Source organism: Haemaphysalis longicornis, unplaced genomic scaffold, assembly GCF_048455015.1.
Source record: "Haemaphysalis longicornis isolate Haplotype H1 unplaced genomic scaffold, Haemaphysalis longicornis Haplotype H1 scaffold_7, whole genome shotgun sequence".
Classification (NCBI taxonomy): domain Eukaryota; kingdom Metazoa; phylum Arthropoda; class Arachnida; order Ixodida; family Ixodidae; genus Haemaphysalis; species Haemaphysalis longicornis.
This window is the reverse complement of record NW_027526422.1, coordinates 83,725,133-83,740,969: the sequence shown is the minus strand read 5'-3', so window position 1 is coordinate 83,740,969 and position 15,837 is coordinate 83,725,133.

The following is a 15,837-nucleotide window of genomic DNA, read 5'->3' as shown; positions in this document are numbered from 1 at the left end:
TTGAGCTTGATAAACATCTCAAATTCCAAAAACACATCTCTTTGTCAACTAAAAAGGCAGCATATGGAATACGAATATTAATTAAGGTTCGTCCTTATTTTGGATTGAAGACTCTAATTTCATTGTACTATGCTTTCATTCATAGTCACATTAGTTATTGCATATCGTCTTGGGGCAATACATACCCGACGCACCTGTCCCCCTTGCAACATATCCAGAATCAAGCCATACGGATTATTACTCATAGTCATTTCCGTTGCAGTTCTTTACCGCTGCTTCGTGCACATAAAATTTTATCGGTTTCTAATTTGGTTAAGTATTCTCTTTGCATCATAGTATTTAAATTCTTCAGCGGTAGGCTTCCTATCGAAATTACCACTGCTAACCAGCTTCCACTTCAGAGCTGCACTCGTTTTGCCCTTCATAACAATGTGTTACTTCCTAAAGCTCAAACTAATTATGGTAAACAAGCTGTTCATTTTTCTGATGCTTACGAATGGAACTGTTTGCCTCACTTGACAAAAAGTGCTTCAAATATTTTTTTCTTTCAAAAATAGCTTACGTACTCATCTTCAGTCAATTTGAGGTCATTTTGTTTGCGTTTATCACATGTTTTGTTTGCTTTTTTACTTTGATTGTGCAATCTCAGTTTTGTAATATCTTTTTTGTCGGTTTCAACATAATACTGTAACCACTGTTTGTTAAAACTTTAACTTGTTGATGCTTGCTTTATAGGAGGTCCCCCTGCAGTCTTTGACTTCGGGACCTCCTCCTGTATATACCCATTGTATGTTGTTTCTTTGTGTTAAATAAACCACCATCGAATCGAAGGACGGACGTAAATAAAAGCTGGCAGCAAGAAAAAGTAGGTGCACGCCAGCAACCGTCTCTGGCTTGCGTATGCATGCATATGAAAGCCGGGTATGGGCGTACAAAAGCCGTCGCAACGCACTAGCTAGCAAAAGAGAAAAAGAAGGGAAGGTCGGGAACCTCGAGAATTGCATTTTAATGCATGTACCAATCTTTACAGGCATTCCTACGCCACTTGTCTTCATTTCGAGCTTTTCAGTTCGACAGATTATCACTTTGTACACCATTACGACGATTAAACCTCTCAACTTTTTCAATGATGCATTTTCACGTGCTACAGTTTTTCTTTTTATATTTTTTTAAATTTTCATACTCGTGGTGGGAGGATGGTGCGAACGGTAGACAAGACATTTTGATGTCCTAAGCCTATTTTCAATGTCTTTATTTTTAATTTTCCAAACTCCCTTTCTACCAGTTATTTTTATTCACACCTTATAACATGTGCCCCATTTATGTCTTTTTGTGCATACTAAGGGTGATACAGGGATGGGGATTTTTCCAAGTTTTTTTTTTTCGCGTGTTGCAGCTTTTCTTTTTATTATTTTTTTATTTTTGTACTCGTGGTGGGAGGATGCTGCGGAAGATAGACGAGACATTTTGATTTCCTAAACGTATTTTCAGTACTTTTATTTAGTTTTCCAAATTCCTTTCTACCAATAATTTTTATTCACACTTTATAATAATTACACGCGCCCCAATCACGCGTTTTTCTGCATACTAAGGACGTTACAGGGTTGGTGCTCTGGGTGACAAGGCAAAGAATGCTTACGCCTTAAAACCAGAAAAAGCGGGGGAAATGTGGAATAGAATTGGTTCGAACATAATACAGACTCTGACAAAGGCTCACGCCCACAAATAAGTTTTAACCTGGCCGAGTTCATCCGAACATGCCCCGCTGTAGACCCAGAGCCAGGCTCGGGGTCTTTACTCACCGCTCACTTTAATCTAGACAGAGTGGCTACAACAGAGAAACCTTTTGCAACGTCCTTATTCTTAAAAAAAGGAACTCAAGCCGTTGGAAAAAAAAAAAATGACCGAGAAAGCTTTATGTCATCACCTGTTCCTTTCATTTTGTATCAAAAATGCTCAGCGCTATCAATAAATAGTCATACTTTTTTTTTGTTTTTTTACCTCCATTCTTCGAACAGTTTATGAGTGAGACTGCGTACCCTTTCCACGCATTTTTTTTTTTTTTTTGCGGACTGCAACTGACTGGCATTAATATACATGCGTGTGCGTCACTGGAACCGCATAGAGGATGGCACATTCGTTTGATATATTTAAAGGCAGAGAAGCGATTTGAGGCCTGCCTGAATTTCTCGATCGCGCGATAAACTTCTATACGCCACGTCTGAACACCTGTAAAAAAGCCTCTGTACCCTTGAATGTCTTACGTGTCTTACGAGGAATTACTGCTTGACGCAGACTTGACACCTGAATAAATTACCTCTTGCGTCTGAAATAGAAAACATTTCTTTTTTCAGCAGCCTTTTTTTAATTTTTGTATTCATCACTCATGTTATTAATTTACCGTCCCAGAATTTAATTCTATTTAATTTACTATTTAATGTACTATTCCCAGAAATATATTTCGGGGAATAGTAGTCATAACGTTCAGAATAGTTTGTATACGTGAATGGAAACAACTGTGAGCGTTATAAATGACGCCCTTTTCATATAATGTAGTCTGGCTGCAATGCAAATAACTCTAATCAAAATAAATATTGCATTTTTCTTAAAATGCAGTCTGGTTGCCACGCGTGCCAGTTTATCAACTTTGCTGTCGTTGCGAAGGTACACCGGCATGTATATTTTCGTTCGAAGATTGGCATGGGCCGTGAGCATTAGCTTCTTCAAATGAAAGCAATAAAATCCTGCGCTCATAGAGAAGATTTACAGTGGAAGTTGCGCTCTTTTTCTGACCGCACGCTGAAGGGAATAGCTTTTGTTTGTTACAAATAAAACACAATACAATTGCCATAAAGAAAAAAAAAAGCAATACCAACCTCAAATTTACATTTTTATTCTTGATGAGTGGACCAAGATGTATGCATTCTGCCAAAAACTGCATTCCTTTTCAAATATGTGTGAATGTAAACACGCAAAAAAAGAACTCCAGTAAGAAATTCAACCGTGACGCTACTGGCAAACAACTCGGCGAAGCAATCGTAAACCGCAGTTGCCATTCAGAATGCGAAAGCCTTTACGGAGGTTTATTATATGCGGCAGCACGCGCTGCTTGTAAGGAAGCGGAACTTCAAATTGAAAACCGGGGAAAGAAGGAAAATACTCGAAAAAAGAACGAATCACTCTTTTATCAAAGAAACGGGAACGAAATGAAAAAGCTAAAATGAACGAAACAAATGCTAAAAATGAAGATAAATGGCGTTTCCTGTCGAGATAACTTACAGCTGGCGCGTATGTATGCTATAGTGATCTTTTTATGATTATGATCATTCTTATTATTATCATCGTGTAGTTTCCCAGACGAGGCATAAAGAAAACTGAAAAACATGGGGTACGAAATCAGGGAAAGCGAAAAGTTGCGAGAAAATAAAAATAAGTATGAATAAAGAGAGAGGCAAAGGAGGAAAAGTACAAGTTAAGAACCCGCGTGCTCAAATAAAATGCTTGCGGAGGAAGCGTTCTGGAACGTCCGAGGCTTTACCAGCCGCATTATAAAGCGATGCGGTAATAAAAAAATATGGGTAACTTAGTGAAACGAATAGATGCAGGGGCGATGGGTTTAATATGAGCTGCCCATTTAAACTGCTCTTACTTTCCTGTGCTGGTTAAAGGTGGTTAGGTGGCCGTAAATAGCAGTTATATATTCATTCTTTGTTCAAAATGCGTTCATTTGTCCACATATGTTTCACTCATTCCATGTTTTATTTCTCGTTTTACTTGCCTTCTTTTTACCAGGTTTATAACAGCGAACAGAATAGTAAACTGGTTCGGTAGTAACAATGAGTACTTCATTGCATTTTTTTCGTCTTTTAAAATCTGTACAAACGAAAGTGCAGTAAGCCACGCATGCTAGCTGAGCGTTATTTTTTTAAGCTCACTGTGCTTACAATAGCCCTTACTGCAAAAGTAGCTCACATTTCGCGTGGTCTACATTTCTCTATTCCGTTTTTTTTAGTTTTAACCGAGTACGTAAAAAGAAAATAAATGTGGTAACGCTACTTGGATAATGATGGCAGAACTTTGACACTTTTATCGTATATTTGGACGTATTCTGGTTTCATCCTGTGAACGTTTTTTTTTGTTTACATTAGGGAAAAAACTCTACATTTTTTCTGAGTATTACCATTCCCATAATTGTTCTCCAATTTTATTTAGTCCAATGGCCACATTTCCTCCCAGCGCAATAAATGTATGGTTGTCACATTTATAATTAAAAAAAAAACGTTAGTATTGTACAACCTTAAGTGGCACACATATCTGCTCGCGGGCGACGTGGTTTAGGGAGGCACTTGTTTATATACGATATACCTTGTATAGAGTATACTTGTTTATATAGGGTAAACAGGTATACCTGTTTAGAGAAACACCTGTTTATCGAAGGTTTGCTGTACACGAGATCGCGGGCTACGTTATCAGCCTCTGCGATAGATTTTCTGATCGAGGTGAAAAACGAGAATGCCCGTCTGTCGAAGTTCCGGCTAACGTTAGAGGCCCCTGCGCGATAGAAATCAATTCGTGACCCTTGGCTATACTACAGGTCCCATATGTGTAGCTTCGGGGCTTCGTAGACCAGCTTGAAATTAATTTTTGCAGGAACTCATGCAACAATCATATGAAAGAATATAATGAAGCTGCATCCAAGTTATTAAAAAAAAAGAGCAGGACCTAAACGAGAATTGCCCGAAGGAAGAAAACGACGATATGAGGGCTGTAAGTTTGTGCACTGTGTGGCCTTTAGGGATTGTATACCAGCCCATCCAGCTTTCCGTTTTTCTTAAGTTACTGCAGGCGATTGTGGAAGCAAAGGACTAAAAAATGACAGTTGACTATCCGAGGTGACCACGCGGAAATACAGGGCGGCTGTATTGGGATTCTCCTGCTCTCCGTGTGTTGATTCCTTTTCGGGTAGTAGAGTCTGACAAAGCTGCTGTGACTCGTATTCTCGTATAAACAGCCGAGAACCCATAACCCTGCGATGGAACAGCAGTCCTTTTGTACGAATTGCTCTAACATGATGTAGCTGTCACTCACTTCTTCGCACAATAGCGCGGGAAGGCGGACATTTTTTTTTTTTTTTTCGACGTACGTGGCTACTGAGGCAGTTACGTTCTCCGCCGTCGTTGCTATCTATTCCTCACAGCGTTCATACGTGCCTCTAGCATCTTCGGGAACAAAGAACCCTGTATCCTTAACAATTCATAGTTCGGGGCGGTAGTTTATTCGCATTACGGGCCGAAGTTCTTCAGTGGTGCCGACTTTGGAATTGCAGCCAAGCAAGTGAAGACGAATGGATATTGCGTAGTTATATTGTCTTTCGACGCGTTCTTGCTGAATAAAAACAAAATGAATACAGGTGCTCACTTGTCCTATTGTTCACTTGTTTCTCCTTAATGTCCTCCCTGTATGTAGTTTTTCCGCGATGTCTAAAATGTTGTATAACTATTCGTATTTATACCTGCTCAATATTTGGGGTCAATGCATACATAAAGCTGTAGGTGGGCGGTATTATCGGCTTCTAAAGTACATCGTGCGGGTACCTTATACAAAAAAAAATATCTGGAAAAAATCTAACGAACAAAATTAAAATTCAGTTAAAATGGTAAAAGAAAAAGCCAGAAAGACATATTAGTAGAAATTAAGAAGAAGAAATGGACTTGGGCAGGGCATGTAATGCGAAGGCAAGATAACCGCTGGTCATTAAGGGTAACAGAGTGGATCCCTAGAGAAGGAAAGCGCTGCAGGGGGCAGCAGAAAGTTAGATGGGCAGATGAGATCAAGAAGTTTGCGGGGATAAATTGGTCACAGCTGGCACAGGACCGAGGTAATTGGAGAATAATGGGAGAGGCCTTTGCCCTGCAGTGGGCGTAGACAGGCTGGTGGTGATGATGATGATGATGAAATGATATTCCGTACGGTGGCAAAAGCTGAACGCCTGGTAAGTTTCTAAATTGCTAACTGGCGTATGTCTACTAGCACCGAGACAACGCCGAGGAGCGCCCACGGCATAAAAGCCATCGACGAGTATGCAAACACTGACTTGGGGCACCTTTTCGAATCAAAAACAAGAAAAAACAAAACGGACAAGAAAATCTCACCAGTCACCAATATTATTACACCGTGCGGTCACCTAAGCGCTTCTTATGAGTTTCGAAGGCGAAAGCTTCAGTGTTCAACTGAACGCCGCTGAGTGCTCGCTCCTTCGATATTCTGGGAGGAATTTTTGCTCTTCGCTCGTCTGGGTGCGCTCTTCCGCTCTCCTGTTTTGTGTGCGGTGAGAGCAGCATCCCCATGTCGCTGCCGTTGGATGCTCTCCCTGCACATGCCGAGACGTTGGCACACGCTGTGTAACGCGCCTATTTTTTTTTTTTTTATAACGTCGTGTATTTTAGTTTAGGAGCCGTTTCTGTGCTACAGACGCCGCTGCCACCGCCCCCACTCCGGCCTTCTCGATCAATGAGAATTTAAGGCTTTCGCTTTACAAATAAGAAGAAAGAGGGAGAGCAAAAAACAAAAACAAAATCGCTATTCCATACCGTGAAAGTGACGAGCAGTGAAGCTACGTGTTTAACTCACAACACGGAGGTGGCACATAATTTTAAGAAAGGTACGGATACACTTATTGTGAACTAATTAATTATTACAAGTAAATAGTGCCGTGATGACATCTTAATGGCCAATTGTCATATAATTTGTTGCTGGATAGTTCCGATAACACAAGGGTTAAAATGACCTTCCGTTACCATACTCCTGTATTGAGAGCAGACCGAAATTCTGTAGCATTTACAACTTCACTCCGAAAAAAACTGTTCATAACAGTAAATGAAACACGGAATAATAATACAGTTGTCTTAGCGGTCGAACGTCATTTAATTATTTGCAAAAAGCTTTGATAAAACAAAAGTTACAGCCATTTTCTGCCGAGCATTTGCGCACAGGAAAAGTGTAAAAAACTTACAGCCACATAAAGACTTGCTTTAAAACAATACGTGTTCAAACATGGGCTGAGGGCCCTGCAACCTATGCAGTAAAAAAACAGCCAGCTTAGCGGTAGGGAAGTACTAAAACAGAACATTTCTCTTCTAAATTTTAATCCAATCCAAATAGGCAGTCTGTATGCTGCCATCCTAACGTCATTTGTGAACGTATCACGAGCATCGAAGGCTGCTGAAGTTATGCGCATGCTCACCATTAAAATGAGTGGGGCTTCAGAAACGTACATAACAACTTCCAAGAGCCCAGCTTCAGCAGTTCAAAGACGCTTTCATTTCCCTTACATGAAAAGGAAGACGGACCCCGCGTTGTGCTGGGCGCCTGTAAAGCCAGCTTGAAAAAACACACTCGACGAAGGCGGCAGAGATAAAGGGGGAAAAGACGGCTCCGACCGGGAAAAAAAGAAAAAAAAAACACTTCGGTCGCTAGCAGATACCCTGCCGCTCGATTCATCAGCGGGCTCCCTGTATATATGCGAAGAGTCCGCCTGCGAGCGCTGCTTTAGCAAACCTTCTTTACTTCTTTTTCTCCCCGCTGTATGGTCTGCCGCTGAGCGGGAGCGAGTCGGCGAGCTGCCCCGGAATCGATTTCGCCGCCGGCAGCGTCGATGCAGCCTCGCGCGCGCGCGCTAACGCTGTTCTCGCGGCGTATGGCGTCGCGTGCGAGCCGTCAATCGCTATATATACGCGGAAAATGCGTGTCAATTTGCGCCGACTGGATGACCCGCGTGTGATTGCCTCGCGCGTTCTGTGGGCTCCGGAGTCGTCCCAACAGCGGCCGACTTCCGCGCTTCCTGCTACAACCATTACGTTCGGCGAGCGTTCTTTTCGAAGCCTTTTCGGAGGCCGCATTTTGTATGCGGGTAAATTGTCTTCGCCTATCCGCAGTGGTGGGAAAACGGGCTGGGAGACAGCAACGGCACGCGGAATACAACATTTGCAGGGCCTGCTTTTGTTGGCGTTGCCACGAATGCTGATAGTGCGTTGTTGGTTTATTTTATTTTTGTTTATTGCATGTAATTACAAAACCACATGCCCCATATGCTACAACGCAGGAAAAACTAGGGGAACAGAGAAAGATTGACAGGACATCCGCATCAGGAAGTACGAGTTTTCGAGCAAGCTTTCTTGTTTAATCACCAAATACGAGCCACATCACCTTTACTACTTTCAGGCAGACACATTACACCTTACAACGGTACCGTAAAGGTTGTTTTTGTATTTAAAGAGCGGTGGAGTGTTATTATGGCCACGTAAAAAGTTTAATACCCGGAGGTTGCTTTAATATCGTATTTTCACGCCTATAAGTCGCACCAAAGATGCGAAAATTTTTCAGCGGCAAAGTAGGGGACCGCGTGCGGATAATACGCGGGGTTTTTCCTTTAGTGCAGATTCACAGCAATGCGCGTTGTGCCGTGAATCTCCTACGCAGTAACACTGACTAAGCCTTTAATGGCGGCAATTGCGCAAAATATACAAGGATAAGGAATAAAAAATGACGACTAGCGCCCTCTAACAACCGAATTTTACGCTTTTTTTGTCTACATAGTATGTGATGTGTTGCTTGAGCAGTAGCTTTGGTGCAGCTTTTTGTGTATCAAATGTGACGGCAATGCGGCGACAGTGATTTTCTTATCCGGCGAGCTGAAAGTGGGGGTGCGGATTATATTCAGCGGCGGGTTATACGCGCGAAAATACGGTACGTGTTACATGTACAATTGAGCTGCCTCACAACTGCGGAAACTAAGCAAATGCTAGTGCACACTTTTGTACTTTTTATGAAAAAAAGTACAAAATGAGCAGTCTCCAAGCGCTGCTCATTTTTTAAAGGTTGTTCTAATTTTTTAAAGGTCTATCTAAGCGAATTTCATATTCCTGTAGCCGGCCACGCAGCTGGCACATCGACAAAACAGGTTTGCAGGTGATTTTTTTTTTTGTAGCTAAAAACATGTCGGCAATTTTTCGTTTTTGTTTTTCAGACTCCGTCCGTCAGCTCTTCGTTTGTAGTGACATTTTACTGTTCGCCCCTCTGACACAAGAAAAGGGTAATAACTGCGTGGAAGGAAACTACGCCTTTAATATAAAAAAAGAAAAAAAAGAACTTGGAGTTAGGGTGCGCACGTCCCCGAAAATAGAATCTGTAAAAGCATTCAAATCAAAGCACGTGAAAAAAAAAATGACTCAGCAATGTAAAGTATGCCCAGCTTAATTGGCAAATTAAAATGTGACAAAGTGAATAACTTAAAAACTATCCCCGAACCACGCTAAGACGCTATTTTTTCTTTTAGTTCATTTTTGTTTTGCTCGCGTGTCAGTCAGTTAGGTAAAAGTGCATGTTCTTGTATTTAAAAAAAAAAAAATTAAGAGCAGACAGGGCCCGACAATGGTATCCTCATGCTTTCTAAAATGTTTGTTGGGTTTCAACTCGATGCCTTTGATTGTCTTGTAATACTTGATGTCTCAGTTAGCACTCGACGGCGTTATCGCTATCTGTCGGCGCTGTCGCCACGGAGTAGCGCTATCGCGCCAGCGAGGAATGTAGCGATAGCTATCTGCAGGATATCAATTCGCAAATCTCCGACTTCGCAAAAAGAAGAAAAAAAGTCACACGGCGAATGACTCTCCTGTTTATACCTGCGCATGTCCAGTGAGAGTGCAGGGTACGTGCCGCGCAGGGTGCGCTGGGTTGTGCAAGTCGTGTATGCTCCAGCGCGCTCCTGCGAACAATCAAACAGTGAGCAATTTTAGCATATTAACATTACTAACTTCCGCTGTGGCTGGGTGGTTCCGATTCCCGTTTCGGAATTATCGGGGCCTAGGCTCAATTTCCAAAAGTTGCAAAGTGGCGAAAGTATTCTATTTATTTCATACCCGATCACTCCTCGTGTTTTCCCGTGCGACAAGCACGCTTTAGAGGGGCCTATGGCATTTTACGCGCTCACTGTTCGAATAAGCCCTGAAAACTTGAGATCTTAAATAATAAACTCTTAAAAACTGTAAATCCCCGTTCTTCTCTAAAAATTATTTACGCATGCACCTAACGGAATAAAAGGAACTAGACTATCACTATTACTGGTTTTGGTTGTGACGGACACTTCCGGCCTCTTGTTTTTTTTTAGTTTGCCTGTGCACATGTGTAAATTATTTCTAATAAAAATGTATTGTACGTAATTTTTTTTCTTGAATGGTTTGCTCTCATTTGGCGCCTGCAGTTTATATATTTGATCCACATGGTATGTATACTTTACTATTCTTTGCTTTTGAGGTGTCTGTATCGTAACAAATTTTTTTTTTTTACCGTTACGTGCCAATGGATTGCTGACTTCCAACTATGTCTTCTTACATGTTCGCTATTTATAGTGTAGAGGCATAGGAGGCCGCGCCCGCGGGTTCTTACCTGGGGACCTCCTCCTGTATACTTAAATTGTGTAATCACACATCATTGTATCTTTTAAATAAATTTTGAAACTTGGAAGCTACGGATAACTGGGGAGCGAGCAATCAGTGCTGCTCCCCACAAACACTGCTACAGGGCGGTTTTTACTTTTTTCTGGTAAAGTGCCAACAGTACAAGCATTCCGTCTAATCATTAAATAAAGCGACAGGAGTGGGCCCTTCACCCCACTTTTCAATTCTTCTTTTAGCAAGCGCAGCGTCATTAGCGCAAGCTGGCGCTTCGAAGCTTAGAAAGCGCAATAATGGCCATAGTTAAAACACAAAATATTAATACTGCATACATTAAAAACAAGGCAAGCCACGAAGCGTCGGGCAAAGGCTCGGTGTGTGAGGCGTATGGTAATTAAGCCGAGACAAGAAAAAACATGACATCCGTTAACAAAACACCTGGGCGCAAACCAAACCACACGCGCACAGACACAACGCACACACGAACGCACATTACTGAAGACTGCATTCAGGCAGGCAGCAAGGCGGCCCTCCGAGACGCCCAGCTGAAAAAAGAAAAAGAACGAAAAAGGAGCACTGGGAACAATTTTTCGTGAGAACATTTGAACAACAACGACGCGCACATCATATAAATACGAAATGAGAGGAAGAAAGAATGGTGCCGGGAAGGAAAGTGCGGATTAAATCGACGCGGGCAGAAAATTTCGAAGCACAAAAGGCAAGAGCAGCGCACATGTTGTATAGAGCAGCAGGCTCGCGGACGGTAATCGCGGAAGCTCAATCACTCAGAGAGTTCCCCGGCTTGTTCACCGCTCGTCGGGTCGATGAGGCTGCTGCTGCAGGCGGTGCGCTGGCGTGGAAGTTCATTGGAGCGGGAAAACCTGTCACGGGAAGAAAGAACGCGGGGAGGAGGAAGAGGAGGAGGAGGAGGAGGAGGAATGGGAGGAAGAGATGCGTCAAAAACGCGCACGAGGTGATCCCGCTATCGAACTGCTCCACCCTCCGATTCTTTCCTCTTTTTTTTCTTTTTACGCGCTCGATGGGAAATTGGCGGCTCTAAAATAGGGCAAATGAAGATCAGTGCGGAAATGCGTACCCCATTTTGGTGAGCTGGGAGGGCTTCGAACTCATAACGCCGCATTTGGTCCTTGCGAACCCGTAATTGACCCGTTTTGCAGCTCTCTCCTTTTTTTTTTTTTCTCTCCCTCTGACGTTGCAGGAGCGTGTTGAATAAAGCTGCCAAAACATGTTGTTGGGGGTCTCGGGACACGAAAAGATTTCTCAGTTCGGTGGATAATCGCTGTCAACAAGGCAAGCTGTCCCTGGAATCCTCTTGCGCGTCAACAGACTGCGACTACGCTTTTTCTCTTTCGTTTTTGGAGTGAAGGCGAATCTCACCTGGCGGACGCCCTAGCATATATCGCCTGTTGTTTGCTGCGAAGTTTACGCAATCAATCAGTAGTTTATACTCCAGCAGTAAAAACTTGCGGAAGTTAGGACAAGTAAAAGATAGAAAAGAAACAAGTTTGAAACCACCCAATAATAAATTTCGGCGAGGAAAAGGGTGAGGATGAGGTCATTAAAAAGAAAAGAGGGGGGGGGGGGGGCTGTTATAATTGAGCATGACAGATTATTCTTTGCCTTATATTAGACAGTGTCACAGAACGACATCAGTTTTATACATTTTCCACTGTGTTTACGCCGGTTCTGTTTTCTGTAAACAGTCGGTAACGCGATGGGTCCAACCCTACAACGCTTGGCTATTTTTATTTATTAGTCTATTTAGACGTACTGTCAATTTTGTAGTTTCTGAGTAAGTATGCATGGTTCGGAGAAAGTTTGCTATCAAAAACACACGCATAGCAATGGCATTAAACGAATACAACGGGATTACAGAACCGGGCCCATTCAATTTTTGGACACTGCAGCGGATTTCAGCATGTGGGTCAACAATAACTTGCTCGTAGAGAAGTAGCACAAAAAGAGTGATCAAGCAACGACTTGATTAATACTTGGAACGTTGATGTTTGTAGCATGTGGCGCGAACTTTACTAACAAAAGTAAAATACAGGTAAATATTTCATTAAGAGCAGTGTTAAATAAAAGAAACAACACGAGCTGGAATAATCAGTGTTTGCCCCTTGCTGAATTCTTGAACCGTATTCAATATTGCGTAAGTGCAACTATATTATAGAAAAACACGTTAACATAATAATTATATACATACCGAATGGGGTACAATATACGCACGAATGCACAAGTGGAAGTCAACTAAATATTTACCCTTACATTGTGCGGAGTTCAAAAAGTTCGGTAATTCTGTATTGCTAGAAATATGTGGGTCTACTTTGTTTTATCCATCAGTTGCCAATGGAGCAAATATATTGCACTTGTGTTGAATGGTTATTCGTTAAGTATCTGTGAATGTCTTAGGCATGCATGCTGTTCTGCTTCCATGAAACATGATGCAGGTGGATAGCACGAGGACGGGGGTTCGATTCCCGGCCGCGGCGGCCGCTTTTCTGATGGAGGCGAAACGCAAGAACGCCCGTGTGTACGAAATTTCGGCGCACGTTGAAGATCCCCAGGTGGTCACAATTAATCCGGAGCTCTCCACTACGGCGTGCCCCATCGCCTGCGTTGCGTCGGTGCATTAAACACCACAATCAATCAATCAATCAATCAATCAATCAATCAATCAATCAATCAATCAATCAATCAATCAATCAATCAATCAATGTAGGTGACTAAATCTATGTTGATATGACCATGTATTAGCTGATGCATAAATTTTTTGCTTGCTAAGTTTTTTCGATTCTTTATAATGAGTAAGCCAGATCTTTCTATCAGTTTAGTCGGTGAATCTGTAAGGTAACAGATTTCCCCTCGGGATTTCCACTAAATCTGCTTGGCTAGCCTCCTGGTTAGGTCAGTTGGTAGAGAGACTGCCATAATTAGGCGGTGGTCCCGGGTTCGACTTCTGGACAAGGACAAATTTTTCTTCAACTGCGACGTTTCCGAGAAAGCTGTATAGCTTTCTTTTGTAGCCATACGGCTGCGTTTAGGTGGATGTCAATTTCCCTCCGCCTTGGGGATTTCCCTTCAATCTGACCGACTGAATCTGTAAACCCGTATCGACTGTAAATAAATGTAATAACTTTTCTTGCATTTGGATTGATGTATGCTAAGAATGATCGCACAAGCGAAATGCCTGCGAGGTGCTTCGCTGGACGTGGGACTTGGAGGAGCCGTCAGATAAGTGTTAACAGACACCGTGAAATAGCGGAAGTTACGTAATTTATGTGTGGATCCCGTCTTAGTTCACCTATTCCCGGACAGCGTTGGTCGCTAATGAACGAGGGCATGAAATCGCAAAGCAAACGTGCGACGATGTGCGGTAACCCCCCATGTGACACCGATGGCGCACAGTGCAAGGTGCATGTATATTTGCTGCGTGTATTCGATTTCTGATCTCTGTAAGGGGACTCCACGGCGAACATTGCAGAGCGCGGATTACATTAGGACATATTGGGGTAGCGATGTGGGGATGCATTTGTTCCCGTGTTACCTAGATCTGACATTACAGATAATTACTTTTATTGTTTTGCCGTTCCTTATACCCTGCCTTTTGGCAACAGACATGCTGGCTCTTTTAAGATATATCATCATCAATGGCCTTATAATCCAGAAAATCAGATATCTCGATGCTCGTTTTTGTGCCACACAGACAAACTGAGGGTTGTCTACGCGAAAGCAATAGTAAAAGTGAATCAACCCCCTACCCGCCGCGGTGGCTCAGTGGCTAAGGCGTTGCGCTGCTGAGCACGAGGTCGCGGGTTCGATTCCCGGCCGCGGCGGCCGCTTTTCTGATGGAGGCGAAAAGCAAAAACGCCCGTGTGTGCGAGATTTCGGCGCACGTTAAAGATCCCCAGGTGGTCAAAATTAATCCGGAGCCCTCCACTACGGCGCGCCTCATCGCCTGCGTTGCGTCGGCGCGTTAAACCCCCACAATCAATCAATCGACTCAACCCCCTGTTTTCATCTATTTTTCCTTATCTCACGTGACACTGTAGTCGCCCCTTGAAAAAAGAAAGAAAGAAAAAAGGCGTCCGTAGCACGAAATGGCGTCACGAACTGCAGGGTCGTCCAACTCAACTGTTGTTGTTGTTGTTCTTGTCGTTGTTAATTAACGGACGGACCTAGCCTTGCAAGGTGTACCGGCCATCGCTACCTCGATCATCACCTTGCCAACATTATGCGCGGGAAATCAAACTTAGCTACTCCGGTATACCCTGATAGTAACGCTCTAAACTTTGAGCCCATTACTCGGGCAATAGCCCGGCAGCTCTGGCCCGCGGCTCTCCCTTGATCAGAAAACAGTTTGAAACGGTTACCCGACGCGCGTTCACTCGGCTTGTACTCGCTGGGCAGGGCGCGTATACAGTTATTACAGTTTGCAACAAAAGCCCTCAAGCTAATTATTAAAGGACTTGTGCCGATACCGCCGACTAAGAGGCGACCAGCGAAAATATCGCCTATGCCAGTGACCTCGACTTCCATACCATAATTCACATGCCGGCCTCATCCGCTAACCACAATCGCCTTTGAAATCGCCGGAAGTAAAACAAATACCGATATCGCCCGCTCTAATAACGTTTCTCCCCACTGTGTAAATGAAATTCACCGAGATGATTACAAATTCACACGGCCGGCTCATTGAGGCTTCTGAAAAACATATTGCGGGGGATATTGTACACTGAGGATCACTATTTAATAAAAAAGGTACGACGATAATGCGTAAACAGCTGCTGCTGAAAGTTGTATCCTGACGGGGCGATCGTTTTCGTTTTAGTGGTTTTTCTCGCGAACCGAGTTCGTTCCTCATCACTGAACTGGCTGAAGAGTGCGTGTCTTTCCTGTCACTTATTATACACTCACTGAAGTTTATACAAAGCCCAAAAAGTTTGTCTCGCAGAGAGGACAGAAAGTTATGACTGCGGCGATGTCATCCTTTCATCTTCCTTTTTATATTTATTTATTTCGGCAAAATGTAGCGAAATGGTGATACATGAGTATACACTTGTCGAGGAGAACTATCAAAAGGCAACAAAAGCCCAACAAAGTGACGTTCCCTCCCCGCTTTTCGGCACAAATCTGTGAGAGATGGCGAGGCAAAAGAGAGTCTGGCAAAATCTGTGCAGGGTGGCACTGCAGAAAACCACTCGACGAATCCAATAAACCAAGAGAGTACGTAAAATTACTGGTCATATCTGATAAGCGATGGTGCTTTGCGATTAGTGCCTTGGTTGCCGAGCTTGGAGCCCCTTCATTTCGTCGCTACACCGTTCTCTGCGCTTCAGGGAAAAGAGGGCGCTTCCAAGTAATA